Genomic DNA, 19,893 nt, shown 5'->3' with positions numbered 1-19,893 from the left:
TGTTCTGGGCCCAGAACTGCATCTAGGGTTTATAGGACACCCTAGCCACAACATCTTCCTCACAGCAACAACAAACAGGAAGAAAAAAGAATAAAAGACATGACAGCAAAATATTAAGATCAATACCGAAAGCTTTGAATTCAGGTGTTCTAGAGCCAGATGGCACCAGTGTTTTGGGAGCAGTGGGACATTTTACCAGACAGAATTTGCTCCCCTATTTTGATCTAAAAGGATACTCTGGCATATAAAATTAAATTGACTTTTTTTTTAACATATGATAAAAGATTTCCTCTTTTATCCCCTTACAGAAATATTAAGAGTCAGATCTTTTACTGATTTATTAAGGTGAAATGGAGACTGTTTTAAATGTAGAAAAATTTGGGAAGGTCACTAAGATCCTTAACAAAAAACCTGACCACAGAAGCCCATTGATAAGAGAGAATTACGCGTTCTTTGGCCTTAAGAAGTGGCCAGTAAAGCTTAACTGCAAAAGCAATGCAAAACAGGTTGAAGTGAGCTGGAAGACAGATACAAATAATTGCCAATTTCTAAGAAGCATTTTGCAGAATGAATTTATGGTTCTTTACACTCACTTCATTATCTCAAAAAGAAATCTGAAGGAAAACTGCAAGGTATCAATGAACAGAACTGTATTATTCATCTCCTGGGTGAGAAACCCACGTTGCTATAAGATATCAAAGAGGTTATTACACCAGGAGGAGAAGAAAGTCAACCTGAAGAACATCTCCTTCCTTCATATATCCACTACCAAAGCCAGTAACATTAGCAGGAATAGAAGGGGTGGAAAAAATGTGCAGAGTCTACACAATAGGTTTTGCCTGAACACAGTTCACTGTGATACTGAAACCCAGGAGTTCATGTTTCAAACAGGACTAGAAACAAACAGTCCCTGAAGGAATCCTTGTGAGAGACAGAGAAAAGAGCACCCAGAAGACAATGTTCATAGAAGTAATGTCATCAACTGGTCCTTTCATCCCGACAGACACGCAAGGAGGCCCGTATATCCAAACCAGAGGTTTTCTGAAGGAGAAATCCGAAATATGTTTGGATCATTCATATATAGAATACTTCAGGCTACAGTCATTCTCAGCAAGAGATTTTTCCCTAATACTTGTCTACATCTGTCAGCTCATGCTGATACAAACTGTAGCTTTATTTTTATTGATTTTAAATTTTAACAATGTCACAAGTTAATTCACAGGTCTTTAGAAGAGACCAACAGTAACTAAACTATTCCGACATCTTAATGAACCTACTTCACCAGAAACGAGAAATGAGTATCACAATTAGTATGTTCATAACTAGTTTACCATTTGAAGCTGTATGCAATGCATGCTCTCTTCTACGCCCCCTCCTCCCACTGGAGAGGGAAATAGCTTGTGTTTTCCCTTTATATGAGCATATCCTGATATCTTCCAGGCTCTTCTATACCGATAAGCTTTTTTTTTTCCCCCCTCTCCCCTTCAGGTAATGGGGGTGATGCATGGCACTTTGCTTTGGAGCCAGTGTCAATGCATAGCTTAATTAGGGACTAGTGAAGGAAAATTAAGGGTAGGGAGACTGGATTAACAAAACCAAACAGTGATGATGCAGAATGTAGACCAAAAAACGCATTTATAAAATTCTGTGTTTTAATGAGTAATAGTTGTATTCTTTTTAAATCATTTTGTAGCTAAGGCTTCCAGTCATGAAAATATATGCAATCTCATAAAACGTCTGATATTAGCATGCCTCTTCAAGTGCAAGTGAGTTGTCAATAAGACAATTAAGACAACATCAATAATACACACTGCATGTTATTATCTACTATTTGAAATCTCAGCCTATCCAAAGATCTCTGGAAACAAAGGGTACATCTGACATTGGCAAAAACACTCTCCCACAAGTGAAATATGCAATTCTGAGTGTATGCAATGGCAGCGTTACCTGTAAGAGGAAAAAAATGAATTGCTTTTAAATGCAGTATAAATAACTCCTGGTAATGTAAAATCTGGCTCTATACAAGAAACTGCTACAATAGAAAATTAGCAATCCTTTGCTTAAATCAATCACTTCTATCACATGATCCAAGTCGATAAAAGTACTGAATAAGTGCAATCATTGACCTTAATCAGCCAACAATTGACACACAGGGATCAGAAATTCTAGTGCAGAAATCAGTTGTCCCTCGCAAATTTGGGGTTGTGAGGGAACTACAGACAAGCAATTGCTCACAATACCTTTTTGTCCAAACTACACAATATTTCTAACAGGAGGAAGGAATGAGAACTAAAGTTAAACAAGCAAACGTCTGACACTTTTTCGGGTAAAAACTCTACAGGTGGAAATGTACTCCCATTTCAAAACTGAGGAATATTTGATTTATGAGGGTTGCTTCCCACCCCCATCCCCCACCCCCCCATAACACAGGAACTATAGCTAAGCATACAATGAAAACAGCCCTCAATGATTTACTTGGTGGAAATAAGCATGATGAAAACTGTGCTGCACAATGATTAATTTGGGCTTTAATCCCAATGTCCCATTTCATCCAAAGCTGCCATTAAGCTCAAAAGGAGAAAGAACTACATAACTCGGACCTAACATTTTTATTTATCCACCTCATAAGCTGAATGTGATTTCAGATTGAACAAAATAGATTTCCCTGTAACTAATGGACCAGATATATTCATACAATGTCCTTTTATTGATTTTACTTTCTTCTACCTATTGTTTGCATTTTCCTTTGAAAAACACATAACTGTCGTTACACTGTAGATGTCCTTTACAATTATTATATCATTCACTGTTTCTTAACAAAAAATGCTTTGCTAGAGTGTGCTTTCTAATGAAAGACTCCCCACTAGCCTGACTGGAGTCTAAATTGTTAGAACATACTGTACATTTTGGGAGAAACAAGAAAATTAGACCCCTTTGGAATTGGTTTGTTTGGTTTTGAAACATGTGTCTTTAAAAATTTAATAAGAGAAAGAAATGGCTAAAGGACAGACTTCATTTTAGACACTTTCTAAACAATAAGCCTATTTATATAACTGATCACATAACAAATTTCTAGGCACTTTACAGAATGAAGCCTTTTGGACTGCTGAAGTCATACTGCACACAGCTTTCAAGTTTCAGAAAATAAACATTCAAAGGGATGTAGTATAAGGTATATGAAGTATTTTTAACATTCACTGTTCTGAAATTTTATACAGCATCTTAAATAACCACAAAAATTTTGTCAAATATCTACTACGGATATGTATTTGAGCATTTTTAAGTGTATTGCCATTGTTTACCAATTTTTTTCTTACTCTTCCTTGATTTATATTTTAATATTTTGTTCCTAAGTTACGATTATGCAAAATATGATTTCTTTTGGATGACTACTTGGAATGCTTACAATTATTTAATACAATTTACTTAACTATTTTGAAACCAAATGACGTGTTGAATTAAAGAAGGTTCAACACTCAAATTGCCTTCATATGCTCATTTTTCAGCATACTGCACTGACAGCTGAGGAGAGCACATTTTCATTTGTATGACGTGCGTGGTGCTCCACCAGGTTGCACTGATGAAATACGTGATTTTAGAATCTTTTCACAAAAGGACAACTTTCTTTCATGGAATCAACACAATTTCTCCGTCATTATGCTAGCTCCCAGATGAATGCAAGCAGACATTAAAAATAAAAACGTAAAGCCATATTATTATCTCCAAAACATATACAGAACTTCAGCTATAGCTTACGAAGCATGAGACAATGATTCAGCTATCAGATTCAAAAAGATTTGCAAATAACCAAATAAGCTTGCACACAGGAGCAGCCTTCACAGAGATATTTATACACAGCCAACTTTTGCCAAAACCGCAATGATGTCAAGTTTTTCAGCTCTTCACTATAACTAAGCCCAAGGGCAGGAGAAAGAGGTGAAGCTTATGAAGTTGGAAGTGCCCAGGCATACACCTTTTGCAGAATAAAGCTTCCATCAGGATCTGAACGAGGTGCAGCCACTTTCATTAGCCATGTCTGAGAGTGCTCCCCTGCTGACTATTAAGTCCTATGAACACGTGAATTATCTGCATGCACCAGAACAGCATTCACCCACACATTTTGCCACCACTGGACATCCTACTCAGGATTTCAAAACTGTACATGCAGTTACCAAAATTCTCCAGCTGACAACTTAAATACATAAATGCCTAAATATATTTTGTACATTTTATTTAACTGTGCTGTTTCATTTCCCATTTGGAGGGAAACATGTCTTCCAGTCTTACAGATGGGACAAGGTAGAAGCCTGTGGCATACTGGGAAGGAGCTGCATTTGGACCTTCATCCCTCTCTTTAGGTTTCTACCCAAATCTCTTATTTCTCATTGTACAATCAATAACAGCCAAAGGAACCAGTAAGTTATTATCTACCCATTGCTCAATTTGAAAATCCAGCTGGCAACTGGAATTCATCCCATATTTCCATTGCAAATCTCTTTGGTTAGTTGTGGTAGTTCAGCCTTAACAAACTCGTAAGGATTGCTGTTGTGTTTTTTCTTTCATTTTGTTGGTTTGCCTTTTTTTTTTTTTTAATAAATGAAAAGTTCAAGGATATGGTTTAAATTCCATATTTAGGGTAACCATTCTTGGATAACTTTAGCACTTGGTAGCAGAAACTAAGTCACAATGTCAGAAGACCCTTCCAGGATGAAAAGTGCAAATGCAGCTTAGAAGACTAAAGAGTCACTAAAGCCAAGGCTATCTCTTTGATACTCAAAATCTAAAATAAGCCTGAGCCAAACTGTTTTATCATGTATAACCAAGTTCAGACACTTAATCAAATTTGCATTTCTGTCTGAATGAGCATTTACATTATAGTCATCACTGTGATATCAGAGCATTTAAAATATGGTACCTCCAGCTCCTACGGTGAACGTTCAGGAACTGTTCAGTCTGCAGGTGACACAACCGGAGGGACTCCATACACATTCAGTTTAGCCCTCCCTGTTACTATCTGGGTTCACCTAAGGACAGGGACAGGATTCTTCTCTGACATTTTAAACCATCTTAGGTTCTTTTCTTCCTTTCTTTTCATAGGAGAGTGGAAACCCTGAAATTTGGGGCCTCAGATTCTAGCTTCACTTGGCTAGTCTGTCACGCAGACGAAAATGGATTGCAATTTGCTACATAACCTATACTGTGCCCTAAGCTGCAGTAGCACTGCATGGTTTCATGTAAATGGCATGTCACAGTCAATAGCAAGTGTGTCAGCTCAGTGACAGGCACACAATGTGTGACACCATTCTCCAGCACCACTCTTCTGCAGCTTCCACCTCTCAGCGAGGAAAGTAAATGAGACTCAGCAGCGAAGACCGCACAACAGGCATTTTGTGGGGTTTGTCAGTGTTGTGATATTCAGCTACTTTGGAAAAGTATTACCGCAACTGAGTGTCAAACATCACTCCTGTTTCCATTGTGACTGGGAGCAAGGTATAGTGCATAAAGACTGAACGTGCTAGTTAAACTATGTAACTCCCAAGCAGTGCCCTCCATTAAATGTAATTGCATTATCTGACAAATAATCAATGTTCAGATGACACTCAAGAGTCCTAACTGCTAATCCTGGGCTAAAAGTAGCTGATATTTGCCTTCTTTCTGAAGTTTTATACTGTGCCTGTGCTTCAATATCAGCCCCAAGGGAGAAACAGCATCACAAATAAGGTCCTGGCTTCCAATATGATTTTGCTAATAGTGCCATTAGAGAGATGAAGAACATAATCTGGTTTTGGACGAAAGAGGGTAGGCAGAATGACATGGCACCTTGTTTATATCATTACTTAGGATATTTAGCATGTTAGTTTTTCATTCTGTTAAGCCTAATTTTTCAATATTTCGTATAGATCTCTTATTTTACCACAAGTTCCAGCAAGAAAGGAAAGTGCAGTGACTTTGATATCAAGGTCTGCAAAGAAAATTAAATTAGCAAATATTAGTTCAGAACAACCTGTGAGAGTCTAAGAGCTATTTTATGGCTGCGGACTGCTCTGATCTGAATGCATACCGACTAGCATTCTCCTGCGATACAGTAAAAGACTTTTCTCCCATCATTTCTCCACCTTCCTTTTCCTCACCAGGGCTCCCAAGTCAGACCATGGACCATGGCTGGCAGCCCCCGTGCCCCTGATGTTCCACCTCACCAGCATGAAGTGAGCATCAGCACTCCAGCTCCTGCCCAAGTCTTGGCCTCTCGCTATATGTGCTGCCCCGTGTACATATCACCACACATTGCCATCACCTGAGCACAGAGGTATAAACCTCCCTACAAGTCTTTTGATTTCCACGCTTCTTCTTCCTTTAGCCAGTACAGGCTACCCTCAAAGCAACTGCTTCAGAGGCCCATCTTTTTAGCTACAGAGCCACAACTAGTTGCGGATCAATTAGTTGGGAATGGCCACTTTGGAAGTCTGAAGCAGTTTTGCTATGGAGAAGAGGTGGTAGAAGGCCACCAGACAAGTCTCAGTGGAAGGAACAAGAAAACGAGAAGAACCTTCCTGCTCTTCACAAAGAAGCAAGGCTCTGTGACATGAGCTTAATTAACGTTTGTATGAATGCTACTTTTGTTCATATTTAATACATCTTCTTTTAACTGTAATTCAAGACCACAATGATTCTAAAGTATTATTCCTTTGAACCATATTTTTTAGAACTACTACTCCATCAAATTTAAGAAACAATTTTAAGACCACATATGACTCTTGAAATCATATGGATTATTGGTGAGAGCAACAGAGATTAAAAAACAAACGGGGAAGGAGACAAAATGGCTCTTTGTGGGCTTTCAAAGTGCTTTAACACCCAAAATCCAGCACTATAAATTGTAACTCCTGATCTAAGAGAACTGTGGCCAGAATTTTCCACAGTTCATAGTGGACCTAAGCATAGACCTAAGCACGTGCTTTAACACTTGACATCCAATTTTAGTAAAACAACTAAGTACATTTCAATGCCACTGGTTCCACACTAATTCAAATGCTACTACAGAAATGCTCATTCTCAGATCAACTGAAGAAGTATAGGCGGAGTCATAACACCGCAGCAGTAAGCTTTTTCTCTGGACAGCTTTAACTGACATTATTTACATGTATGTGAACAGCACGTTTATAAATCTGAAACTTGATTCATGAAACAAACAATAAAGAACCACCAATCATTCACAGCTGAGGGAACATACAGTCTTCCACACAAACACTAAGTAACTCCTAAAAGCTACAGAAACTTTTGTTTAAAAAAAAAAAAAAAAGAGAAAAAACCTTCCTAACCTTAATTAGAAAATTTAAGCTTGTAAGCCACAGAAACACACACACACGCAAAAAAAAAAAAAAAGGAGGCTATTTTAAAGTCTCCTTGGCCTTATCAGATCGATTTCTCTAAGATAAACACATTTATTCCTTCTACAGATACTTTCATACCATACAGTTTTAAGAAATACATGCAGGCATCCTATAAAATACTAAAGTATTATTCAGTAATTCCTATATTCTCCTTTTCAGTATTCATTCTCAGTATTTTCAGTATTCATTCTCCTTTTGCAGTAGCCAAACTTCATGTACACTTTCTTATAGAAGGATGGGGCATCTGCACCTAGGCAGCAGGAGTTCCACAACGGACTTCAACCAGAGAGCAGCAAGCCCTAATAGAATAATAGGTAACTGGTTTACCTAATCGAAGGGTTTAAGTGTTGGCAATATAGTTGATAATAAACTAATAAGTTAAAAGAGCCTTCTTCACCTAGATGTCCAGCAATGATTAGACTAAATAAGGGCTGAAAATTGTTTAGAATTAATGTTGTTCACATTTAAATACAAATTATCTTAGTAGGGTTTTGCATATTGATTGTGCACTGCTGTTAAGTCCTCTTATTTCTATAGAAATAAATGATCCCTACTCAACATATAAAAGCTGTCCTAGTACTAAATAATGATCTCAACAGGGGGCAAATCCTAAATGGAAGTAACTGAAGGGGACTAAATTCTACACTCTGTAAGTACAAGACCAAGAAACACCTAAGACCCAGAACAAGGTACAAATGGCTCCCAAGCCTAGCAGAACTTCCATTTACACAGATAATGCTTTCTGAACAAATCTCCAAAAAACCAAATACACACGAGTCCTAACAGAGGCAGGAAAGAGGTCTGATTTTTAACCGGTTTCCTATTTCAAGAAAGAGGTGATTATGAAAGGAGGAAAAGCTGTCAACGAAACAAGCCCGAAAAGGCACATCCGATACTCCTCCTTGCATTATCTGCCAGCTCTGCTCCTCCTGACAACATTTTCCTGGCACTGTGGCAAGCCACAGAGGGACCCTGAAAAAAAATTTTGTCATTAAACTCTTGCTCTGGTACATAGGTCTGGTACACCTACATGTAGCTGGAAGCATGCTGAATGCCAATGCTTCTCCTTTAACTTCTGTTTGTTTGTTTTTTTTCTTTTCTTTCTTTCTTTTTTTCAGCCCCACCACAAACATCAAAGAGAAAAGTGGAGAGATTATTGACACTTAAAAAAAAAAAAAGTAATTTGGAAGTTCAGGGGTATTTTCATTCACAAATCAGAAACTGCAGAATTATGCCATGATTTTTTTTAATAGTAAATCATTTGCTCCATAATAAATATAATTAAATCAAGAATAAAAGCACAATTAGTAAAAGATATATGATGTGTAATAATAACAACGAACAATAAAAACTGTCTGAGGACTTATTGGACTTATTTCTAAATCTGTATTTGTAAAGGAGCAACATAAGAGGGTCTCCCATTCTGATAGGTAATATTTTACTTGACTCATATATATGAAACACTTCTTCAAAAGCCCAATCTCCCAACAGAAAATCTCGTCAAAGCAAAGTATACCCAGAAAAAATAGTCCCTGTCTGATTAAAAACATTGATATCTTCTGAAGAGGTACATGAATAAATGTCATGCAGTTGAAGAATATGCACCAGCCAGACTGTTTTAGAGGCATCAACCGTACTTTAGACGTTCATACTAGCTACAGAGCAGAGGAATGAGAACTGTGTTACATTACAGACTATACATGTGTAAATAGTTTTCAAATCTATCTGGTTTTATTAAAAATGTAAATCATAAATTGCAATACCTCTGCCAATGTCGCTGAAGAAGCCTGTGTGGTAAGTCCTTTCTTTCCCACAACAGAAGGCCTCATCAAATGCAAGTTGTATAACTTAATGGTGAATGGGAATACACCTCAAAAGCTGTATTCGGTAAGCAAAAGGTTGAGTGTGAAATCAGTGAGTTTAGTGTCATGATGTGAGAAGTAGCTAATCAACAGTTGGTATTTGAAAGAGGCTTGGAAATTGTATTTATAAAACAGTATCTTTTTGCTTGTGTGGTGATGACTTCAATTAGAAGCAAGCTAAATTTGACTGATCCAGCTCACACCTGAAAACAGGATACTAAGTCACAGATGGCTATGGATCTGGTCATTAAAACATTCATTAAGGTCTTCAATTAGTGAACTCAATGGTGAATTTTCATAAAAGCATTGAAGAAGTGTTTACAAGCTTGGGCCTGTGAAATTCACAATTCTCTAACAGGAAGGCTATCACTTTTCAAAGAGTACCCAAGGGTACGCATTTCTCCTCTTTATAAAGGGTTTGTGGTAGCAAACAAAGGACACTGAGTGAAGGTAGGAAGTCAGACAGTGTGGGAAATGGGACAAGAAGGGAAGCTCTGGGTGCTCATGTCAGACAGCTCCATTATTAACAGCAGCCACCCCTTGAGAGGTGCGATGCTTTCTCACACTGCCCGAGTCCCTGTATTCGTAAAGCAGCTGTCAACATCCATAGATTTGGGCAGTTTCCCCAGAAAAAGCTCTTTGCCATTTATACTAGAAAGCAAAATAAATTAAAATCCAAACCAATTAAACATTCATCACAAATAATAATAATAAAAAAAAAAGAGTTTAAGAGCTTTCATGCAAAAGGTAACCTCCAGCCAATATTTTACTCCAAAGTACCTTACTACAGTTAATCTACCAAGGATCTGATTTTATGCATTCTCCACATGTAAAATTTCACTAGGTGCCAGTGGCAGTAAAGGTCTATAAGTGTTGAAGATATATTCCCAAATCTGTCTCAGCTGTAGGAAGAGATGTCACAGCATTACTAGATGACAGCAACTCAGACCAGTTCTAAACAATGAAGATAGCTTAACCCAACTACAACAGATATTTACACACAGTTGATTAAGGGTTTGACCTCAAAAAGTCAACTATAAGGTGCTCGTGGACTTCCATGGGCTTTGAACCAACTCGTAAGAAATACTCAAGCTAGCATTTTTTGTGCTACATGACAGAGGATTATGTACTGTCTATACAATACAAGTATATATAGAAAATACAGCATCAAATTAGAGGAACACCATTAATGTAGTTTAGGTTTTGTAAAAAAAAAAAAAAAGTTGCACAAAAATTGAAGATCAATAAAAATGTTTCCATGATTCTTTTTTTAATCCCATTGAAAACAATTTTTCGTTGTAAACATTTTTGCTAGCCAAGCACTGCAGCATTGTGCAACTGCATGACAGCCAAAGAGAAACTGATGAAAAGCTGACTAGATTGATTTCATTTTTCCAACCAGAGTAAAATACGTAAAAGGAAATAACAAAATGGTGAAGTTATTTTTATATATAAAAATGTTCACGTTTAATAAACTCACATGGAAACCGCACAGCCAATGGTAACTGCTTTTGAAGTTCATCTACAGATCCCTTTGGTTCTGCACAGAAACAAAGGCAGCGGTGGGGCCCTGTAGCACCTTTTCTTTCCCCTTTCCCAACGACTGCAGAAATACTCTCTGCTGGGGAAGTCAGATCTGGGCCTGCCCAAACTCTGTATCACCCATTCCCTCGGTGACCTCCCAGGTTTCTGTGTAGAAGTCTGGCAGGGGGTTACTACTGGAACTCGGAGCTATATTTATTCCCTTGGCTCCCATCCACCACTGTTGCAGAGCAGCCAGAAGGGGAACCAACCAATACAGCACGGAATCTGCCAGAGTTGCGCTGCCAGAGAAGTTAAGAATGAAAGACAGAGGAGAGAGAAGCTATCAAAATGAGTATTTCTGACTCCAAGCAAAGAAGAGTTTCCTCCCTTTGCAGATCCCCCTTCTACAGATGAGGACATTTTTACTGCCCTTTTTAAGAAAATCTGACAGAGAAACCTCCCATTTCCACAAGTCTTTTACATCTCACATGAGCTTCTCTGTGAGGGATGGAGCACTAGCAGTATGCCTTGCATCTCTAAGGCCCTTAGCCTTTACATGGCATTTCTCTCCACCTCACAGTAGGACAGAGAGCCATCCTCAAGCCCCGCACCATACAGAGGTTCAAAGCTTTACAGTAGAAGGGACTAATCCCGCACCTGTTGTGCCTCCTACAGCTGGACGCTCGGTGCTCAGGGGAAAATCAGTTAATCAGTTTTGTTCACACACACAATCCATTGAACGAAACAATGGAAACAAAACTTCATTTTGAGATGAAAACACTCTGCATTACCAAGACGTGTCCCCTCACCAACTGATTTTTATAAACAATGGATCATGAATTTTACAAGAAAGGCACAGAGCTGAGTAGGGAACAATTTCCCCACATCACAAATACCTTAAAGACTTCAGAATTTCCTTTTGTTCCTTGTTAGGGCAAACCTAACTTCTCTGAAGGAAGGGACAGCCAAACAACATTATGAACACAGATGCTCTCACTGTATCGCACTCAGTGCTGTGGGGTAAAAGATTCTGCAACAGAACAAAGCTAGATCCAGTCTCTCACATCACACTTGAGTGTCCAAGCCAAGAATCAGCCCTCTTCTGACCTACTGAATAATTAAATTATTATTTAAATAGGAATGGCCTGAAGCAGGAACTTAAAAAGACCCACCTTGGAAGAGCCAAAATGTGGTTATTAGAGCACTCACCTGGGATGTGAGAAACTCGATTTGAAGAAGCTGATTCAAATAAGATATGAGAGGAACGATCTGAATCCAGCTCTACTGTGACCCAGGTGCATTTCATAATCACCAGTCCATAATGAAGTGCAGAGATGCAACTCTTTCATTTTGAGCAGAAATTCAATTGTGGACCTGAGAAATCCTTCAAAGATGCAGCATGTTACTGCAAACTAATGAACTGGCATTTTTCAACAGCGAGAAGAAAACCCCAGCTCATTCTGGCCAGAAACTATACTTCTATATTTGGAAAGCACCTAGCATGCCAAAGACTCTACCAAAACATTCAATAGATTGAAATTTTAATCCAGAAGTGGTTGTGGGTTTCCTACTGCCAATTTAACTAATAGCATGTTCATTTATCACGTACGTATAGCTTTCTGTAAAAGAAAGATGTTTGAACTCCTGTTCTTTAAAACATTCAAGGGTATTTTAAAATATTTGAGCTATTTTACAAGAGATTTTATGGTAAATTCCAAAGAAGGGAGTATTTAGAGCAGGAGAGTTTTGTTAGCTGGTATTATGGTACTAATAAAGATGCTGGGATATCTTCTACCAGTTATTTTATTAGCCCTAAGAGGAATTACACTCCTATAGCAAAATCTCAATAAGTTAATGAAGAATAGATCCCTTTAAAAGGTAAATGAAGTCATTTTATTATACATTTCAATTTTCAGTAGCCCATAACCTTTGCATTTGATAAACTCAAAAGTTTGGATTTCTTTTTGTACTTGGACTAATGAACCAGGATCTTACATGCTTTCTGAGAACACCAGGCTTTGCACTAAGTTTACATCCAGGGGAATCGCACATTGTATTTGCAGTGAAACTAGGGATCACATGAGACTCTCCTGGTGTGGAAAGGAGGTTTTATCTACAGACATGGTCCTGCCCCAACTGAAATAAGAGGAGCAGAATTAAATCCTAGAAACCACATAAAAATCAACCAAATTTTGTGCACTTTATGGGTCTCCTCTCTGAGTAATTTACATAAAAAATGCAGGGGTACATTCCAATGAAACCAAGCTTCAGTGAAAAGATACCTGTATCAACAGTTTCAAAACTAGTGTTGTTTTCTAACACTGGGTCAACACCTAACATTCAAAAAACTCAGAAGTCATGGACTGAAACCTACAAAAATGTTCATGCAAACTCTTGAGGAAAACAACAACAACGAAACAACAAAGAGCTTGTCTACATGCTTTTTTTTTTTTTCATAACAGTTCCAGCAGTGCTATGGGTTAACCAGGACAGATGTCTGTCAAAAACTCCTTGTCCCTAGAGCAGAAGGCAGTTTCTGCTTCCCCTGTCAATTATAAACTTACCCCAGAGAAGACAAGATTCCTCCCTAATTCAGTCCATCAACACAAGATACTTTTCTGTCACATCTCTACCTTGAAAAACACTGATATCAAAAACAAAATTTTGCACTGCCCCATGTTTTAACATTTCTACTCATCCCTGAAGAAAAAAGAAACGTTTCTAGACCTACGGAGCCAATGTTAACAAATATGCATGAAAATAAAATGTATCCATGAAGTGCTACCAAAAGACATGTTAGGACATGAGCATCCAGCCCACCGTGTTAGTCGCCGTTAACAGAAACCTGGCTTTACACCTTCTTGCTTTCTTCTCCCTGACTCTCACAAGCTCTTTCTCAAGAAAGAAACCTAGGCTTCCCTTGAACTCATTTCTCTTTTCCTTGCTGGTAATTTATTCCATACGTTTATTATCCTTTGTATGAAGTAATTCTGCCCAAGTTTCCTATTTATCTATGCTTTTGTAAATTTTAGATTAAAGGGACATATCTGTATTTATCTATATGTACTATTGATGTACCAATGACAAGATTGATGGTAACAATGTTTGAGCAAATCTGTGGAGACCAACTTCTGAGAGTGACCTAAAACAACATTAATACAAATCATGGTGCCATTTCACAAAATAAACATAGGGCCAGCCCTACAACCTGTACTATCACGTGTTAAGTCGCAGATCAGTAGGGGCCAGGACGACCGAGGAAGCAGTGAGCACAGCCCTGTTGTCACTGAGTAGGACTGTGGGACTTGGGGTGACCCTTTAGTAGTGTCAAGGAGCTCAAGCAGGGCTCCCACCTTCCTCACAAAGAACCACAGTGACTGTGCCATAACATCCCAAAGGCATAAAACAGGAGGAAAAGTTTGTAACAGTGCTTATCACAGTTTAAAAAGAAATGTCGTAGAAGAAATTATAATGAAATTCACATTTAGGCTGAGAAGAGCTAATTGTAACTTTGCACTGTGATTCCCTGACCCATTCAAGGCCGAAGGCGAGGAAGTTCCCCGGGACATCCCTGCCTGCCCAGGCCGCACTCTCTGCCCCGAGGCAGAGCACGAGCCACGGGCAGCCCCCACTACAGGCAACCAAGCTCTCCCCCACTGCTACACAGCCCACAGTGGGCAAAATTCAGCTTGTACTCTCCTTTTTCTCCCCCCCTCTTGGTTCTCCCATCCATAAAACTGAGCCAGGGCCAAATTTTCCACAGCAGCCTTTCCCTGGCACTGTGGGTAGCCCACTTGGGATAACCACTGCCTGATCTTCAGAGCTGTGGAGCAGGCAGAAAACCCCAACGACCTCCATCCTCCCGGCAAGTGCCGGCTCCCTTTGGAAGCCCGAGATGCCTGCAGCTGGGCAGTTTAACACTAACGCACAAGAATGAGCAGCTGGTTTTGAGGCAGCTAGCTCTGTTGCTCACCCCACACGGTGGGAGTGCTATCTAAGCCACCATCATTATTTTCAGGCATTGCAACCTGCAGAATTCTCTGTTAACATCCCACCACAATAGGCAGCACTGCTTTTTTTTCATAGCATGGCAAATACTTGTTATGAATTACCTAATTCTGCTTTTAGTTATATGAGTCTCAAATACTGCAATGCACGATGTAGAAAAGATCAGATACTGAGGCTGCCGTGGCTATTTTAGTACTGTTTTCTTCATCTGTGTTTAAAAGACAGTCAGATTATAACAAAATTGTTTGTCTTTAATATAGTTCAACTTGACCTAATGAACCCTTCTTTTTTAAAAAACAATCTCACATAGAGTATTTAGATTAAGACCTCTAAAAAACAGTGACTTCAAAACACTTTCAAGGCCCCATCTTACAATTTTTAAAAAACACAGACAATGAGGCTAATTATAATTACTCCTCTAAAATTCTTTAGATTTTTTGATGCATCTGGTTATCTAGTAAGATGCACCTGAAAATTAGAGCAAATTTAAACATAGGGAAAAGGTGCCAGATTCAGACTACTGGAAGAATTTTCTCTCTGGGAGTGTGTTTAGTCACAGCATTGGTGCAGTTGGGCAGAGGCAGTCCAAATGCCCCCCTGCTACCCTATTCCTGTGCCTCTTTTCTGATCCGGACATCTGCTGTCTCTGAAAAGATACTTCACATCTCTCAGTGCTTAGCTTCATTTCTTAACCTGCCAATAGGAGTGAAAATGTCACAGCAGTTATTGTGATCCACTCAGATTCAAACCGACACCACTCATCTACTTGATGTTAAGCAGCAAACATCCATCAGATCATTACAATTTTCACTCGTTTCTATCCAAGGTCTGATCCTGACCGGTGACTTAGTTATAAAAAGTTCACATTCTGTATTCGGACACACAACCAGAAACTACAGCCACACGTTTGTACAATAACCCTAAGATCATCCAATTAAGCATATCAGAATTACTTTACTTTTACATCTTTTCTTTCAGTAACTCATCCTCTTTTCCTGTTCTGTGAACATCTGTGCCCAGAGTGTCTTCACTAGAGAAATTTGGATTTCCATCTACAGTTGCCAGAAATAAGTTTATTCATGTTTCTATAAAAGAAAGAATACGTAGTCTATTTTTTCATCTCTGTCCTCCTTCCCTGAATACGAATTGCTTGCACCTCCGAAACAGATGCACAAAATGCCTCAAAGAAGATGGGGCAAAGAATAAGGCAAAAAATGCAAGGTGTGAATGAGAGGATATAAAGATGGCTTTTCAGTATCGTCCTGCTTTTAGCGTTATGTAGAGCCTACATACCTCTAATCAGATATCTGAGAGAAATTCAGAGATTAAAATTTAAATTTGCTTACAAGTCCCATCAAAACACACTAAATCAGAAGATACTAAAAGCTGTAACTGTCCTCATTCAAACTGGGAAAATAAATCTATTTATGGTTTCTCTTCATTTTTTTATAAAGTTCATATAAACCCATGCATTTTATTTATTTATTTATTTAGTCAAAGCACTCTAAAAACACCTGTGCAATTCAAAGTCAACTTCAAGCAAAAACATTTGGAAAAATGACTTCTCCTGATTTTCCTACAGTGCCTGAAACTTGTGCTTCTCGGGGAATAAGCACAATCCATGTTAATGGACTAGTAGATTTTCTACGTCTGTTCTAACACAAAGCTCTTTGGTCACCTAAGGCTACCGTGGTGGGTAAACAACCAAATGTGTCAGATTTCTGTACTGAAGTTCACAATTTCTGATCTCAGCCCTGTCTTCATTGCTGCAAGCAAAGCAGTGGTCCTGATGTTGCAACTTCCAGGCTACTCTCTCCTGATAATGAATGGGTTGGGTTATTGGCCTCCAGCATGGACAAAAATATGACAATCAGCCTCTTCATTATATAAAAGTCTTCAGTGAAGACAACGCCAGCCAACTTGCTGAGTATTAGAGAGCTCAAATATGTTCAGAAGTCAAAAAGCCCTTAGAACAATTCCTTTTTCTTCTACACAATTGATAAAGTCATAGTCCATTTATTAAGTGTTTTAATACAGTATTTCTGTCATAGCAACTTGTATCTTCAGGATCTCATTTGCAAAATATAGCTTTAGCATGCAAATATTTTAGACGCATTTCCTGCAAATGTAATAGAGGGACTAACCTTTCTTACATCTGCAGTAGTTAATTGTCATCATTTGAACAGCAAATGAAAACAAACTTTAAGCCAGTGGCACTTTAAAAAAATAAATCTTGTTAAATTTCATTTACCTGCAGTGATACAAATTCATAGTCACAAGCAAAATCTGAGGACAGAGCAGATAAAGGAAAGTGTCCCCACTGCAGGCTTTATCAGCTGTACCAAGAGTCCCTTCTAGTGCACGGTCTGAAACAGCAACCGATTCTCTAAGCACTTGTTACCAAACTGGAGACATTTTCTTTCTACAACATTCTGAAAACTTTAAACAACTCATTTATGATTCTTTTGTTCAAAAGATTAAAATATTAACAGTGCATCCATTAGAAGATTAATTAAACAAAAAAGGATAGCAGAAAGGGAAAAACAGGACAGGAGAGTGCAAACATCTCAGGCTATTTACAAGCATTTTTACAACTAGAAATCATAGAGCCCTCCTTAGCTGACTAACTTTAAAAAATTTAAAAAAAGGAGGGGGGGGGAAGAAAGGAATAGGAAAAAAAAGGAAAGAAGAAAGCAAGCAACCATTAGCCTTTAATTGAACACAGGGTCTGATTTTCAAAGCTGCTAGGCACCCACAGCTCCATCTGAAGTCAGTGGAAGTGGTGAGTGCTCAGCAGCTCCGCAAATCAGGCCCAAACTGTACAGGGGTCTACTAGCACTCGAACTGAAATAGCATTTAGGGAAGGGTTTTTGTTGCAGAAATGAGAAGGTTCAAAGTAATCTGTCAAAGAAGCGCTGCTACATTCATGAGTCGTAAAGCTAGCTAGCTCTCATCCATGGGAAAAAAAGTTAATTCATAGGGCTCATAGGGCTTGCATTTGTCAAGGAGCAGGACGTCAATGCTATCATTATCAGGCAAATCAGCCAGGCGTTTAATGGTAGAATCAGGAGACATTTGCTCTCCACTATCAGAATGACATCATAACTAAAGCAGCCTTCGGCGAGGGGGGAGAAAGCCGGGGCAAGGCTTGGGCTGCACGCAGACTTTGCACTTCTGCTCTGCCGTCCCCACGGATCGCTGCTCCCCGTCCAGGAGGCAGCAATGCTTCCAACTGCCTTCGCTCCACAACTTCATCCCTACAGCATCTGCTACACCAGAATCTGATTTTGCAAAATACTTCCAAACCTGCCAGATCCAAACCTGCGATATTGCAAGCCAGCCCCTCGGCTAGGAGGGGATGGCTTTCACATATAATCTAAATTCACTTCAAAAATTCCTGGCATTTTTAATTACTTCAGTAATCTTCATCCTCAGTGAAATGGGAGGGGAGAAACACATTAAAAAACTACTTACCTCTGTGATTTAAAAAGTAACAGCTCAGTTAAGTAAGTCAAATTTTAAGCATACACAAACACACACATACACAATCTTTGAGTATTCTGAAGTATTTAGTGATGATCTGTTCGATGATCACAAACATAACAGCAATACACATTTCCCTTCAACAGCAGCTGTAATTATACAACTCAAACACCATGAATTACAAACTGTTAATCTATTTTCTTTCAGAATATCACTACAGGTACACAGGCACTGTACAAAAGCCTCACCTTGTATAAGAACTCTGAGGGAAAAAGTTATGAAAGCAGACAGAAAACCTAAAATCCCTGAGGCTACAAAAAAATCCCGCTATTGAGAAATAACCCAAGAGACCACATAGGGAATGTACAGCTTTCAGAAGCACTTCTCATCTTATTTGCACTTAACCTATTGATGTACTTATGCAGGTCACTTACTTTTCGGATATGTTTGAACCCTTTATAATCATGCAGATCGCCGCGGTTTTCACTTGGGCTTTTGGTTTTTTGGTTTTGTTTGTTTTTTTGCAAACAAGTTTCATTTAAAAAAGATCCAATTATGCAAATCTGCTCCCGGATAGGTAGTGAATATTCAATATGACGGTGATACTGTAATAGTTCAATGCAATGCACTGTACTGGACAGATTTATGAGGCAACGTCACTACTACGCTCTGGTCCTTGCTGAAGCATCTTGAAGTTAATTAAAGCTGCAATGTCCACTTTTCCAGCCACCATCCTCATTCAGGTTTACTATTTCAACATCAAACCAGCAAGGGGGCCTCCCCCCTCTCTCTGTACATTTAAGCAGCCTTCCACAGTCAATGAACAATGAACAAAGATTGGAGTGGTAGGAAGGGGGGGAGAGAAAAAAACCTCCGCAGGAATAATCAAATCCGGTTTAAACAAGTAAAAATATGGTTTCTAATATTAAACTAGAAAAGAAAACATTCTTCTCCAAGCGAACGTGCAGAGGCGCTTAGCCAACCCCTTCAGAAAGGGGCTAAAAGCAGCCAGTCCTTTTTATTTCGAGCAGTGAATGAGCCCAAACAAGGCTTCTAAACTTAATTATGACACTTAAAATAGTCTTTTTCCACATAAGCAGTGAGGCTCGCCGCTGCTGTCTGTATCAACCGGTCAAATCAGCTCAGCAAACACGGCCCCTGTTGGATTTATTTTAAACTGCACGGGGGGGGGGGGCGGGGGGGGCAGCGCAGCCCCGCAGAGCGCTCCAGCCACGGGCGGCCGGGCAGCCGCGCCCGCGCAGCGCCCGTTCCGCACCCGCGCAGCGCCGCCGAGCCGAGCCGAGCCGTTCCGTGCCGGGCCACGGTGCTCCCCGGCCCGCCGGGCGGCTGAAGTGGAACAGAAGGGCTCTGCGAAATCGCCTCTCCGCTGTATATCGCGCACGGCCATAGCCGGCCCGCCGCACGCCCCCCGAAACAATGCCCGCCGAGCAGGCAGGCGGCGGCCGGAGCCCTCCCCTCCCTTCCCTTCCCCTCCCCTCCTCTCCCTTCCCCTCCCCGCCGCCGGCACCCACGGGCCCGCGGGGGGGCAGCGCGGCGTCGGAGGCGCCCCCACGGCTCGGCCGCCGCGCCGGGGGACGCCGGCAACTAACTTTGCGGCTGGAGTC

At 39.7% G+C, this 19,893-nt stretch overlaps 1 protein-coding gene across 20 annotated transcripts in view; it reads right to left on the bottom strand.

Moving 5' to 3' along the window:
• ZNF536 (zinc finger protein 536) overlaps positions 1-19,893 on the bottom strand; it is a 343,101-nt gene that overhangs the window by 320,901 nt on the left and 2,307 nt on the right. For 2 of the 20 annotated variants that reach the window (XM_067004226.1, XM_048073318.2), the window contains exon 1: positions 18,703-19,393. The exons of the other annotated variants lie outside the window; for them this stretch is intronic. The gene's annotated coding sequence lies outside the window, so the exon portion shown is untranslated. Of the gene's footprint in view, positions 1-18,702; positions 19,394-19,893 lie in introns of those variants that run through there. 20 annotated transcript variants of the gene reach the window in all.

This window comes from Anser cygnoides, chromosome 12 (genome assembly GCF_040182565.1).
Source record: "Anser cygnoides isolate HZ-2024a breed goose chromosome 12, Taihu_goose_T2T_genome, whole genome shotgun sequence".
In the NCBI taxonomy this organism is placed as follows: domain Eukaryota; kingdom Metazoa; phylum Chordata; class Aves; order Anseriformes; family Anatidae; genus Anser; species Anser cygnoides.
This window is presented reverse-complemented; position numbering and strand designations above follow the sequence as displayed.